Source organism: Nomia melanderi, chromosome 14 (genome assembly GCF_051020985.1).
Source record: "Nomia melanderi isolate GNS246 chromosome 14, iyNomMela1, whole genome shotgun sequence".
In the NCBI taxonomy this organism is placed as follows: Eukaryota; Metazoa; Arthropoda; class Insecta; order Hymenoptera; family Halictidae; genus Nomia; species Nomia melanderi.
The window spans coordinates 9,967,939-9,983,180 of record NC_135012.1 but is presented as its reverse complement, the minus strand read 5'-3'; the positions used below and the strand labels follow the sequence as shown (position 1 = coordinate 9,983,180).

Here is a 15,242-nt window from a genome sequence, read left to right as displayed (position 1 = left end):
ACATATACAGATGCAAATGCGCACGCAGCTACGAACGCGTTGACGCACACGCGAGCGGAGTACAGTCAACGCAAAAGACACACCGGCCAATTGAACGAGTACGCTGTCATCCACGGCGCGGCAGTCTGCTTCGGAAACGTCAAGGGACGCGACTGGTTTTTCCGCCTCTCCGTGGACGGCGCCCGCCATGAAGAACCCGATCTCAAGAGTGACCGTCGGTTCGATGACTGATCGACGTATTGACAGTGCGGTCTTCACGCGGCGTGCTGTCAAGAACGCTCTGTCGAGCGTTCGACGGCTGTGCGGCAGAATCCATCTGGAGATTCGTCGCGGGGACGACAAGACCGACCGGCAGAATCGTGTGAACGAGATGGGAGGCAGGCTGACCACGCGACGGATGCAACTAGACGAGGAGGAGATCAGAAATCTGAGGAACGAGAATCTCGAGAACGAGTTCAGGGAACTGGCGACGAAAATCGTACACTGATGTCCGATCGAGACTCCCCTTCTTACCCTCTATTGCTGCCGTCTCGACGGGAAGAAGATGATGACCCCTCCAGGGATTCTGAAGCTTTGTGCGCTACCGAGGATGCATCGATACTACAGGTTGATAAACAGATAAGGTCTTCCATTACACACCGTGGACTTTCGAATAGCTTTAATTAATTGTAACCGTAGAGTTTAATAGATTTAAGTTCTAACGTCTTTCTTATATCACCTTAGGTTCGTAAATTGATTGATCAATTGACTCCTGGTTCGGAGCTTTAATTGTATTAGAGTTAAAATCGTGATTGAACGACTCGACAGTTGGCGGATGTAGATTTAAGGGTCGGAGGAAGGTTAAGCACTTTTAAGTTAGATAATGTTTCAATAGACTGACTTAAACTGTGATATTAGGGGTAGCTTTAAAATGATAATGTCGGTAGATTATTGTAGATGTAATGACATCGAACTTCGTTCGAGAACATAGGCCGCCCAGTGCATATTCTTTAATATGAACAACTGTGATACTCCGTAGAGACGTCTAAGTATCATTAATTATTTTATTTGAAGTGTCGTATCTGTGATAAACGATAGAAAGTACATCTTCAAGCAACTGTGATATTAGCAAGTAATGGAAACTACTGTGATACACTAGGTAATAGATTAATGTGAAACTGTGATAGAGTGATTCTTGATCTCACTATGTGTCTTCCGAAAACTGCAATATTAGGGTATAAGGAAATTGAATTTTTATAATTACAAGTATTCTGTAAGGAAATCATGGAAACTGTGATAATTATGTTACGAAGACGTAGATGCGCTATAATTTGTAAGTTAGATTAGGGTAGTAGAATCAGCTCGAGCGATGCCTTGTGATATGCGATGTAAATCAAGTAGAATCGATCGAGTCAGATTGATGCGTGTTCTGCTTCATGATCCTCGAAATTGAGGTCGGTGTGTCGGAATTTTCTTTCATGATTTAATTTCGAAATTCGTATTTGTATTTGTCTTGGTTTTGTCGCTTTCTTCTCGTTTGTACACCTCTCATTCATAATATGAGATTTTTTTTCTATCTTTTTTTATTTGCACCTCTATGTAATCGTCTTGCGTTGCATTTTATCGTTTTTTTTTCACTTTTCGTTTCGTTCGTTGACTGCATGATGTAACTTTGGCTTTGCGTTTAAGCTACCCATTGTAATGGTATTTAATGAATAATATGTGTGAGAATCAAATTTTATTGTATTTATTAACACCTATCCTTTACCCAAGTTCGTTTCTCTGCCATTAATGATAATTAATTGAAAAATAATAGTTACTGACGTATGTAACAAATAAATATTTTCGAACTTAACAAAAATGAAGTAAAACTGAATAACTAACATTCATATGAAATAATAATTATAACATATGAATGTTTTATTTTGATCAATACAATTCTATTATATTATTATATACATTATTTTTTACATTTATATACAATTCGAAAAAAGTTTTAATTTAAATTTGTTCAATATTTCACGTCAATAAATATTAAAAAAATATTAAATGTAGGTATATATAAGTATTTTCTGTGAATTATTTCGATTCAAATAATAGTATTGGAAAAAAATATATTTTAAACCCGTTTAGATTATAGAACATAATTTCAATGAGTATTATGTTTTGGAAAGTCTATGTTACATGAAAAAACATAGGCTACAATCAAAATATATGCTGCATTTTTTCATATATTTGTTTCAACATTTATATTTCAGTACTAATGAAAAATGTAAAAACAAATTATTTAAAATATATAATAATTAAATTACACTCCCCATATTATATATTTCACTTTTTTGCGTATAAAATACTAAATTTATTAAATCTTCAGTATATTTTTGTATGTAATTACATTTAACGCATACATCTATGACATAACTGTTGAAAATAATCTATTAATAACGTTTCACACTACGTACTTTTATGCAAATAGTGAATTGTTTACTATTAATTTAATTGTACTCTAATTAAAGGACTTTCTGTATCTTTTATGTGTAAAATTGAAGTACATAACGTGGATGTATTAATGAAATACAACTTCCGTATAAAGTACGTTTTGTAACATTGACACATTTGAAATAGTTGATTAGTGCTTTAATGAAAGGTAAATGTGTAACGTGCTAATTTTTTCTGTATTTTTTAATGTGCGTTACACCATCTATCATTAAGTCCTCTAACTTCCCTAAACTGCACAGTTTGATCCTGCAACGTTAGATGGCGATCGTAAGAAGGGCTAGGCATGTCCTTTACGGTCTCAGGACTTACCATGCAAAGTACACAATTACACAGTAAAAATTCAACAACTTCTACATAATATACAAAAATATCGTTTTTGCATAAACAATAATATATTTTAAAAATAAAATTCTATTTTCCAAAAAATATATAACTAATATAACTTTTATAGTAAAACTATAATTATATCAAAATAAATTTTACTAATCACAGAAAGGTGCATTTTATAATTAAAACCACTCCAGTAGTGAAATTCTAGGAATGAATCTTCCGACTATAAGAAATATTACAATTTTTTCAAAATTACTGACCAATGAATAAAAATTATAATTTTAATTATTTAAATACTCATTACTAAAATACTCATGCATTATTGCAAATTTAAATTCACCGAATAACATTGCAAATGTTCATTCAGTTAACATTATTTGGAAGATAAGACCAAAGTTTCTACATTTCACGATTAACATCTTAGTCTCATTCAAAGAACACTTTGTCATTAACAGAGGCATTCACGATTCGCCAGTGGCATTTCAGCATCGACCACAAAGGAGAGCATATCGAAGGATTAAATGACAATGAACCATATAAAGGAAAAACGGGAGAGACACATAGAATAGAAAAATAAGAGTTCATCCGATCCGTTTTCAGGGGATCGAAAAAAATAGCCGCCGGAGGTTAAGATTACGAGCATTAACTGTCATTATATGGGTAGCGAGCTGTCTGAAAGCTTTCATTATGTTGCTGCTGATTCAATACAATTTTCCATTTAGATTATCGCACTGATCTTCGCGTATCTAACCTGTTGCGCAGCCCCCAGGAAGCGCGCAACATGATACCATCACTCGGGGAACCCCAATAGGAGAGAGGGCGCTTTCACTGGGGAGATTTTACACCGCATAAAGGAATTCCACTGCTGCACAGGACCCTAATCTCTGCCCGAAGTGGCCGAGTGTTGGGTTACGTTTTCGAAACTTTTGAAAATATTGTCAAATATTTGAAGCCGATGCAAGCGGAGCGTTTTCCATGATTTCGGTCAGCGTAATACGCCGCTGCTTCACGCTTTCGAGGATTGGATATCAGATCGGACTCCTCCAGCGCTGGAACACACTGTGGGGCGCTAGGATCTTGCACTGTTTCGCGATGAAAACAATTAATTGCTTTGTACTTTCCTTTGGAATCAGTTCGTTCTTACAACTACACTGTGGAAGACTAGGGATAACGAATATATTAGAATTAGGTTATGAATTTTATATATTCAGAACAAACGTGACTTATCTCGTAATAAAAGGTTGAATGTAATGGATTAATATTTTTGTTATTTGAATATCGTGCAGGATTAGGGTGTGAAAATATATTAGAATTAAATTGTAGATTTTAGGTAGATATTTATAATCTTCTATCGAAACTGTACATTCTATTTTCCTGGTGATGATAAAAATTGTACGATCAGCAAAAAGATTCGAGCAACATATTAAAAAGGTAACGCTACAACACATTTTAGGACCACGTGAATGAAGAACCTCTAGATCCTTCCGACACTCGTGTCACATTTAGACGTCCTTTTAGTCAGCCGGGACGTATCGAGCCTTCTAAAGGACTTTCCATTGTCAGAGAACCCAGTATTATGGAGTGATTTTCGAGTTATTCCAACTTATTTTCTACAAAAGGCAACCTAGACTGCGGACCTTCATTGTACCACGCTGCAAACATTGGCGTAGACTGATCAAATTTTTCTCCTATCAACTACCCTGTATTACCTATTTATACTTTTCAATAGAAAGACATGGAGATAGTTCAATATTCTAAAAAATAAACACGACAAAATTGATATTCAATTTCTTAAAGACTATTTCCATTTCCGAAACATCAATTTCATCATAACAATCATAATTATAAAAATTAGTATGAAAAAATACACGTACAAAATTATTAAAATTTACCACGTAATATGCAGAATAAATCAAAACTATATAACTCGTAAAACTCGTGAGTGAAGGTAATTTAAAAGTGAAGTTTCTGAGGTTCTCTACGCCTATGGAGCCCGCCGGCATCAGGGCCCAGGACAGGCTGACTCTAGGTTCAACAAGCCGAATTTTCGGCTACAATATTATGGGAAGACAAATTTCTTAAAAATGTACCTTTTCGACTCTTAAAAGGGACAATTATTGTATTATTTGACGCCGTTTAAACCCGGCGAAACGATCTTAAAGACTTCCAGCGGGCTGGATGTGTCTCGGGGCTGCACGATAGAATTTATATTTTTGAAAGGATCAACTCACCGAACGAAAATTCGCGTCGGGATGTTATTCTTGCTCGGGGCTACGGAAATATTTCCGAAATAACCGATCGAAGGAGCCAGACCGCTGCCAGGTGGTGGTATGGCTTATTGGCTCTGATAATAGACGTATTAAGTCACACTCAAAGTCAAACTTAGCCGCTTTTATTCGACGGTCAGCTGAAAGTAACACAATAGTAAAACGCAGCCGAACGACGGGAGGATCAACTTCATTGAAAATTTCACTTCTGAACGAATAAGAAAAATAATTCCTTTCAACATTCGACTTATCGAAGGGTGTCACAGGATTAAGTTGTTATTTCAAGTATTTGCAAGTTTCAGTGTCAGCTTTTTATTGTACAAAGTATTCTATAAAATTGATCATTTGAATTTGTAGATTTACTTAAATGAGTGAATTAGGTTCAGAGTTCATATAAAATCCTTAGAAATTCGATTAGTTTGGAGTATTCAGAAAGTATTAATTTAAACTGTGTTTAATGCAACTGAATACAAGACTACAATAAATTAACAGATATTAATTAATAATTTGTAACGTCTGAGAAGAAACGAAAGACTCAGTACGCTGAAGCAATTTTTGAAACTTGCAGTACTGATCTGAAAAATGTGAGCAACATAAGGATCAATATTTATATAATCTTCTTCACCTTTTCTTCAATCTGTACTAGATATTTAAGGTTATAAATCAGTTTCCATTCGTCATGTCTTAATCAGTTAACTGCATGTATACTTTGACGAGTATACACATCATTTTGAAGTTTGAAATGATTTGTGGCTTTGGTTTTTCATTAAAATATGTCCTAGGTGCATTCGTCCTGCGTTTCACAAGTGCACACTTAATTTTTTCATTTTATTGCGAGTAAAAGAAGAGATTTTTCAAGCAAAATTTCCCGATTAACAGATTAAAAGGTAAACGCTCAGGTAATTTGTAAACAAAACTCATTTTTATCACGAGAAATGAATATTTATGAAATTCAAAAGGATAAATAAATGAATTTTCCACTTTTCTAAACTTATATCGTGCTATTTTTTTCCTTTTCTCTTTATAAATTAGATACACGAATTGTTATTCTACACCGAATACTTCATTTTCTATTAATAATAATATTCTTTTCAGTTATCGAAACATTTATCGGTTTTTCATTTTTTCTATTCTTCTTTACAGCTTCCGAATATGTCGTATAATAATTTCAAAAGCGGAAACATTAATTTCCTGAATTTTTCTTTTCTGGACGACCGCATTGGCTTCCAAGCGATTCATTTGTTAGCAGAAAATCCGAATCGAAGGACCAAGAAACGGACGCAGAGTGTGTAAGAAGCCGAGTCGGCTAACGGTGGACTCGTTCCGAAATTTTCCGAGCGTTCGACGGTATACGAAGGCACTTAATGTCGGCAGACAGAGTCCGGCGAAGAAAACGTTAGCTCGATCAAAAGGATCCCTCGCCACTTAGGTATCGATTTTTCTTGCGTTCCGTGACAATCGTTCCGTGCGGCGAGCAGAGGCGGGCCGTTCTCCTCGCGGCCACCCTCTCTCCCACGTATCCCGGCCGATTCTTACGGAAGAAAGGAGGGAAGAATCGGTCCCGTGCACTCGGTTACACATCGTTCCCGAAACGATGCTCTACCGCTTTTTTCGAGGCGAGTCGAAGAATCCTTTTACAAAATTCCCTTTTGTGAACACGTGCACGAGAAATCGTAAATCTAACCAAAGAAAAACCCCCATAGAAAATGAAGAAGAGGGAGAGCGAAACCAGTCGGAATACTTAGGGCGCACCCATATATACGGAGGGCTCGTAGAAACCTATACTAAGTGGATAATGGGCCATTGGCGTGGCGCACCTTCGGGAATTCAATGGTAGAAGTATCGTGAGGGTTTCCGCTGGACTTTCGTATCGATAAAGAGCGGTGTTACGACTATGCCGGTAGCCGGGGTACCAAGGGCCACTAAACTCACGAGTCTAAGGCCCATTGTCAGTCAGCCGGCATTGTGTGAAACGGCTGAATGATAGAAATATTTGTAACTTCGCGCACCAAGGTTTCGAAGAGGCCCGAAAGCATCTTCAAGCTGCTTCTTGAGGTGTATGCCGGTTATCTTTCTGTGTGAAGCACTTTCGAGTACTGACGCTACAGTGGAACTGACACGGTAGCTGTCACAGCTTCGTGCGTTCGGTTGTGCTTGATTAACCCCTTGAGGGGTTATTATAATTCTGTTTATTGTGTGTTTTGTACTGTATATCGTGTATTGTATATTGTATATTGCACATATTGTATACAGTACATTGAGTTATACTATGAAGATATGAATTTTTCAAAAATATTCAATAATAATGTTTTAACTATTCTAAATTTCTTCAATTAATTGTAATTGCACGAGTAGATTAATAAATATTGATTATTAATACTTTACCCTACGATTTACTGCTCAACTATGATCGATACAATTTTGTCATTGATAATTTATTAAAGAAAAGAAAACGATTATAGGTATATTCAGTATCAATCTCTGCTGCAAAGTATAATAATTGATGAGAGAAGAATAATATTTAATTTGAATTTAAAAAAAACCAAGTAGCATTCCTGTTTGTTAAATTCTGTTTAATATCTTTACCACGAGTCTGACACGTTACTGTAAGACAAAGGGTTAACATAAATATTTATATAAAACTATCCCTTCTCTAGATATATCACTTGTTATAGTATTTTTGTTGTCCCCTCTCCAGATATATCACTTGTTATAGTATTTTTGTTTTTATTTCACATAAGTTAATGTAAATGCATACGTTTGCATTCTATCTGATAAAAATTGAAACGCTCGATTTGCTCGTAAGAAAATTTGCTTGCTCGCGTAATTATGTTCTTCGAATAATTAGATTAATCGAAATTGTGCTACGACACTTCGAAATAATTTATTCGCTTAAATTTCACAATTATAGAGAACGAATAATAACTTGTTAAAATTAAGAATTCTGTAACTTACGAATTCTACAACCTTATATTTGCACAATCTGTGCAAAGTATTGAATTATGTACTCATACGGATGCTAAGTAATACAGCTATTTGAATGATAGGGTCCAAATGAGAAAATATTAATTATCAGCTCCGCTAATTGCAACGAAAGATTTAACACTGATTTTCAAACATGTTCCTCGACAATTAATTAACTTATTTCGGTTACCGCGATAATCGTTATTGCTCCTTCGCATAAAGTTTATTCTCGCCATAATGATGTCTACTCCTGAGATGAGGGTCCGACAATTATGGCGGGCAGCGTGAAACTTAATAAGCTTGTATCTTTTGCAAAATCATATAGAATATCAATATTTTTTCAAAATACAAAAGGCAAAAAATGTATCGGCCGACTCAGCGGTGAATAAGGGGGATGTAGATTACGGCCCCGGGGTTACGCCCCTTTAATAAATCGTAAAGTGATTGGAAGTCGCCGTACACTTGCAAAAATTACAATATAACCCACTGCAAATCGCGTTATGATTACTCACGAAACGCGTATTAATGAACCACGGTGACAGGTGGTACTTATAAAAATAAGGAAAAGATCGCAATGAACATGGATCCATCAATCATTTCTTTATGAGATATAATTCGTTTTTAATTCGAACAAAAACGTCGCCTTCGTTAACAACTCCCCGTCCCGCGAGTCCTTTTTTCCTCTTGTCCATCGCGGACGAACTTCAAACACAAAATTATGAAGATGTGTCTCCTTTAAAGGCTCTCACCGGCAACGAAGAAAGTTAATAAATCACTTGGATACCCAGGACCACGGATACACGTGAAAATGAAGCGTATTCGGAGAGGTAATTACTTCGGCGATCAACGTAATCCTACCAAGCATCCGAATATTTGATGAATAGTAAACACCGTGATCTAACATCCCCATTTTTTTGTAACTCTACTTCCTTTTCCAGGTATGGGATATATACTATTAAGGCTGCAGTTGCTTATTGTATTTTAATATTCAAAGTTTTTGTGACTTCTAGAAGATTAAAGGTTGACGTAACTGCCGTTTATAATTTTCATTTGATTTCGACACGATTTCCTATATTTCATCGTGAAATAATGATTTTTTAATAAAACCATTAGGTACAAATACTTGCACAGAATGTAAACTGATTTAGGTAATGTCTCGAGTGTATTGCTTTCTTCGAAATTTTTATCTTAGAATGAAATTCCTGTCGTACATTTAATTTCATCGAAATATCTACACTTTATAACTGGATTTAATGTTAAAAACAATTCGCAATTGAATTGTTGTAAAAATGAAAATATCTTGAAAACATCTATAACGAATGATTTTATAAACGAAGATAGAAACTTATATGTATCATGATATTCTCTTCTTACAGGAACATCCTGCGAGGGGACAAGAGGAGGGACGCCTAGAAAAGGATAAACTGAAGCATCGATCATCACCCACCTAACACAGTCATTAATTACTGTAGACTGAAAAAGACTAGACCCTCCTACCATTTTTAACACGACGACTGTTAAACGGATATCAGGCGAGAACGACGAAAAGCTGACTGGTAATACGATATTTCGCTAAAGCTGGTCATCTAAATACTTTCAACAGCTGTTCTAAATATATAGACTGATTTACGTTCTCATTTAGTGTACTACCATGTCGTCTTGTAAAACATATAGGTGAAATGGAAGAAATACCACATTTTAAAAGATTATAAAAATCAAATCTCATTACAATAATAATAAAAGGTCGAACTCTACCGTTGTACATTACTTTAATTCATTTTCTTAAAAATAAACGGTTTATACCTTACAACATTGAAAATGAATCGAGTGCAAAGGGTTAGATACAACACAAACTTCTAGAAACGAAAATGTCCAAAACATTTTCTGAAACAGGCATGGTCGGTATGGCGACAGTTTCTAGTTTAGGGGTTGAAAAGTCTTTCCCTTCATGGTAGCACAAGTGTCTAGCCGATAGTATATTTGTCTAGGGTAAGGAGAAAGGACTGAAGGAAGGGAACGAGGCAGTTTCAACTTTCGACCACGTGTGTCTCGCATTACGGACGTCCAGCAGTTTTTTCTGCCCCCCCCTTTGCCCCCTCGAAATTTTGCGCACATGCCTGAACAGCGTGGCCGAGAGTACGCCTGCCCTCCGCAGTCAATTATTATTGGTCTCGAGTGACCACTTCCGGTCTTCTTTCACCAGTAACATCTCTCGCCTAACCGTGCAACTACGCCCGATCGAAATTCGATCACCTGACTCTCTTTCTTCGCGACGGTGATTTCGTGCTTTCTGTTTCCTGTTCACGTCGACGCTGGCCATTCACTCTGACCGGCATCAATTTATATTCGACCGAACGATCCTCGGGTCGATTATACCGCTCCTTTTATTGCTCTTTTTCATACGGACACAGATATTCTTTCGTTTAAATTTTCATAAGTGTTCCTTTATTCAAAATTTGATGACACTGTTAATGCGTTTATGTATAGCAGGTAATTAAGCCCGTGTGACTTTGAAATCGCAGACCAATGTATTCGGTTAAATTGATTTATTCAATTTTTTATCGCAAAATTATGAAAGAAATTAAATAATTTAAGCTTTTATACATACAGGTGTAAACGTTCGACGTCATTGCAACTTTAAAGTTACAATATATATTCGTTTTAGTACAATTATTAGAACTATTGAATACATTGCTAATTCGTTGATATGTTGGTATTTATTAATTTTATACTGAAGACATATTGTTATAGTCACGAAATAAAATTCGACCTATAGAGGATTAATAATGTTATTAATAAATAAACGATTGAGAATAATAGTGGTCTAATAATTCCATAAAATTCAAAATAAATTCTATGGAATAATGATACCAAAAATTTACACGAATCATAAAATCCAATAATAGGTAAAGAAAATAAAAGATTACTGGAAACCACTAACCAGACAAGATGGAGGACCGAAGTCAATTTCCAGCCACCGGCTGGTATTATGATTCCGATATGGTTTCGGTGTAACGGTGTCCTAAATCCACGGAAAAAACCGTACGCGACGAGAACAGAGCACGCTCTCGTCTATTAATAGATAATCTCTTCCAGATACAACCGCGATGAAAAAAGTTTTCGGAAGAGGCCGCGAGGATCAGGAAAAAAAAGCGACTGACCACGTGCAGTCGTACACGTGACGTCGTGGGAAAAGCGAAGATACGACGGGAGAAAAAAAAGAGAGTACAGAAGGGGGAAAAAATCGAGAAAAAAGTGGCCTGGAAGAGAGGCCGAGAGTGACGGCAGCGCCGTAACCGTTCGCAGCGACCCAAATCTCCAGATTAAATCTGATCATCCCTTCTTCCTTTCTTTCTGGCCAGCGTCAACCGCTTTTCAGCGGATACAGAATTCTACAACAGGTGTAATTATTTCCTCCGTCGTAACGATAATATATGGTAGGCTCTGAGGAGCTATTCAATTAATTAACGCTCTTGATCGCCGGGCTAGTTTTGACTGAAAGCGCCCCGAGGCCTCGGGAATAATAAAAAAAAATACGAGTTACCGGTGAAATTAATTGTAAGAGCGCCGGCTATATATGTCCGACGCGGCACCTGAAGAATTTGGCTGTGTCAGCGATATACGACTGACGCGCCGGTCAGTGTTAATAAAATTTAATTTTATTCTTCGGTTGATTGCCTCTACAAGCCTGTGGCTTATCCCTCTTTAATTTGCTTGAATTTTTTCTTATCCCTTCGTTTATATACTGCTTTAAAGGCGAAAAGATAATGATGTATGGTTGTATAATAATGATTAGACCGTGGATCTTTATATAAATTCAAGTGTTTAATAATTGGTGAAATAGAATTAGGATGGAAAATAGATTTTCATAGGAAATATTGCAAAAAGCACTTGCTTCCGATATTTTGTATACATTTCTTTCTAATGATCATTTTGTTAAATGTGACGGAACTTTTGAACTCTAAAAGTCAGAATTCTATGCACGTGTAAAGGTAAATAGTAAACGTTAATATGTAGATATAATTAAATAAAAAAACTTCTGTTTAATTTGAATTCAACAAGGATTATAATAGAAGATATATATTTTTGTTTAAAAATTTATATCTCTATAAAAGAATTTGGAGAGATGAACATCAAAATTGTATTTTCTTTATTTACTGCATGAGCCTATACGAAGTTTTGTTAAACTTTGTAGGTTATAATCATTTCGAGACTTCTAAACGCTACAAATATATAATACACAGCTTAATGGTTAATTATTATTTCTTACTGAATCGACTTACCAATCATACGTGAAGGAAAACCACAGGAAATAGGACTCTGATATTGGTTGTCCCTTGCTGAACCTAAAACAAAAAGCAAAAAGCTTCACATATGAATATTAATCAAAATTGATGGTTTAACATCACGTTTAAAGTATTTACTGTCTAAATTATTTCAGCTGCTTATAAAGAACCTTTATTTTTTACATTTGAGTTCAACTTATAAATTTTTTTAAATTAGATTTGTAAAATGCATCACTAAATAGGAAACTCTCCTACAAAAAGAAGGGAATTATGCTTTACACTAATATTTAAAAATGTATTTATGGTTTATTTATTGACTGTACTTGATAAAACAACTTTACCATTAATAATTTAGTAGAAAAAGAAAAGAATTTTATACTTATTCTGTGCTTACGTTTGCTACAAATGTTAAAGATTGATAACAGTCAAGTAATATTAATTTATGTTCAAAATAAATAAATGACAGTTAGATTTGTCGAATTTAAAATTTTCTTCACGGGTCTGAGACGTTATTACAAAGCAAGGGGTTTAGCAGAAGGGGTGAAGAAGGGTGAGTCTGTGATTACGTTTGAATCGCTTAAAGTGGGTAATTTTAAATCGTCATTTTTTTTTCTAGCAGAGGATTCCCGTGTAAATCGGCCTTAGCCGTCCATAGAATTGCGCCGCGTGCAACACGGTTTGAAATTCGAACGCAATTGTCCCGCCTGTAAATTCATCTGGAATATCCAGTTTCATCGTTAAAAACTTAAATTGGGAGAAACCTTTCCGTTCTCAAATTGCGATAGGCAGGTAAATATCACGTTTCAAGGGTTATTAATCAGACGAAACCTCACATCGTAACCCTGTGAAACTTTACTCGCGATTTATTACGTCGAATCCTTGCTTCTGCGGCTCCGTGATTCATTGATTGCAAAGATTCCCTTTCGATATCGTGTTTAATATTACGGACAAGCAGGTAATTGCATTTCTTCATTTCCGTACACAAAAATCCAAAATGTGAATTTTGATATTGACCGTAGTAATTCCAATTGTACGGCCATTTGTCTTACGGTATCGAGTTTGAAACGTGGCGGAGAATTTAAATTGAATTCGATGCACGAAAATATTCCTCAGTTTACATCAACCGAGGAGAAACGATATTTCTCCGGTTGTGAATATTGACTTCATTCGCTAAACGTGTTGTTAGACAAATTATAAAGCAACATTAAAATTCGAAAACAAAGGGTTAATATTGACTTGTAGAAAACAGGTAAGACCAGTTTCAAAATTATCAAACTGTTCAAAAATTTGTCCATTTCCTTCGAAAATTTTCAGACTAGGAAAAAACGAAATCAGAAATTAATTAGCTTGTTTTCGAACAAATAAAAACGTTTATTGTTTGTAAAATAACGTGATATAATTTTACATGAATATATTACATTTACGGGAATTTCATGTGGTTTATTAAACAATTATATTAACAAAAATTAAAATATTTATTGTAGCCTAAACTGTATGAAACTATTGTTCGCTTTTCAAAACCTGTTTAATAGACCTTCATGACGTCAGAATTAAAAAAACGATTTAATCATAAAAATATATGGTGTGTCAGTAATCTTCAAAGTAACAGAAAGCATTAACCTAAAATGTAAATGAAATAAAAAAGCAAATCAACATTCAGTAACAGTTGTATTAACCAAAAATGCAATAAAACCATATATTCATTCAAGCTTCTATTTCCAACGTATCATTCATTTCTATACACATCCCAGGACAATGTTACTATCCAAGTCGAAATTTAAAAAAACCTCAACATTTCCAAACTAGTAACTCCACAAACCAAACAACTATGCTCCATATAAATTTCATTCAAATCGGCGTGTACTGGTCGGAATGATTCCCTCGTTAGCACCGCAACTCTGTCGGACTACTCAGCAAGCTTCGTTACTACGTCTTCCTCGTTAATACTAACATATTGTTACCCGCGTGACTTCTGCATCGAAATACCCGTACATTTATATGTTAATACCGGCTTGCCGATATTTTCACCCGGTATACAATATAGAGATCTATAAGACCGCGCGTCCATACATAAAGGTTAACAGTATCGACGCAGAAGCAACGCAGGTCCGCGATAACCACAATAATCCGAGGAGAGGCTTAAAAAGTAATCGCTGCAGGAAATCAAAAGTCCCGCGTATACGGGCGTATACGGGCGTACACGCCTTTCCGTTCTTGTACGTCTTGATTCCTGAGCAAATCCATTACAGCCACGAGGGGCTTTAAAATCTCTCGAGAAAAAACGAATGAGGACTACCCACGGACAGCGGAGGGAACGGTCCACCTGTTGCGCCGACCCTGATCCCGCTTCTTTCTAATCTGCCCTAAAAACATCGTAGATTCACGCATTAGCCCTGCTACCGCTGTTACACCTACCCGAGGACCCAGCCCTCCTCTCTCTCCCTCCCTCCTGTTTCTTTTTTTTCTCTTTCATTTTCTCATTCTGGTAACATTATACGCGGTCGCACCTGCGATTGCCTCGTCGTTGTCGCACGGAATGGAAGAGGTTTGCCCGGGGAGAAAAGAAAAAAGGTAGATAGCCAAGCGGACACAAGCAACCATTCCAACCCACTACTCGAATTACTATAATTTCTTCCTCTCTTCGATAGCTAAGACCATTCCGGCGACGCCGGCCAGGAAACGTTACACAATACAAACGCGATTCCCTTCTTTCTTCTCCTTTTCCCCTCCTCTTTTTCTGTCCCTCGCGGTGTCTTCGTTCGAGATCTCGCAAAGATCTGTAATCCCAACATCCGGTTTCACGTTTCTCGACGGCCGGCCGAGTCCGCTCGCATTGTCCGCGGCGACTCCTCGCTACCGGCGAACGACTCACGCCGATCACCCGCGGAGACAGTGTTGGGCAAATAGACGACGGCGA

At 36.3% G+C, this 15,242-nt stretch overlaps 1 protein-coding gene across 6 annotated transcripts in view; it reads right to left on the bottom strand.

Moving 5' to 3' along the window:
• LOC116428980 (tubulin monoglutamylase TTLL4) overlaps positions 1 to 15,242 on the bottom strand; it is a 262,924-nt gene that overhangs the window by 133,343 nt on the left and 114,339 nt on the right. For all 6 annotated transcript variants that reach the window (XR_013000067.1, XR_013000068.1, XR_013000069.1 and 3 more), the window contains one exon: positions 12,323 to 12,385. The gene's annotated coding sequence lies outside the window, so the exon portion shown is untranslated. The remainder of the gene's footprint in view (positions 1 to 12,322; positions 12,386 to 15,242) is intronic.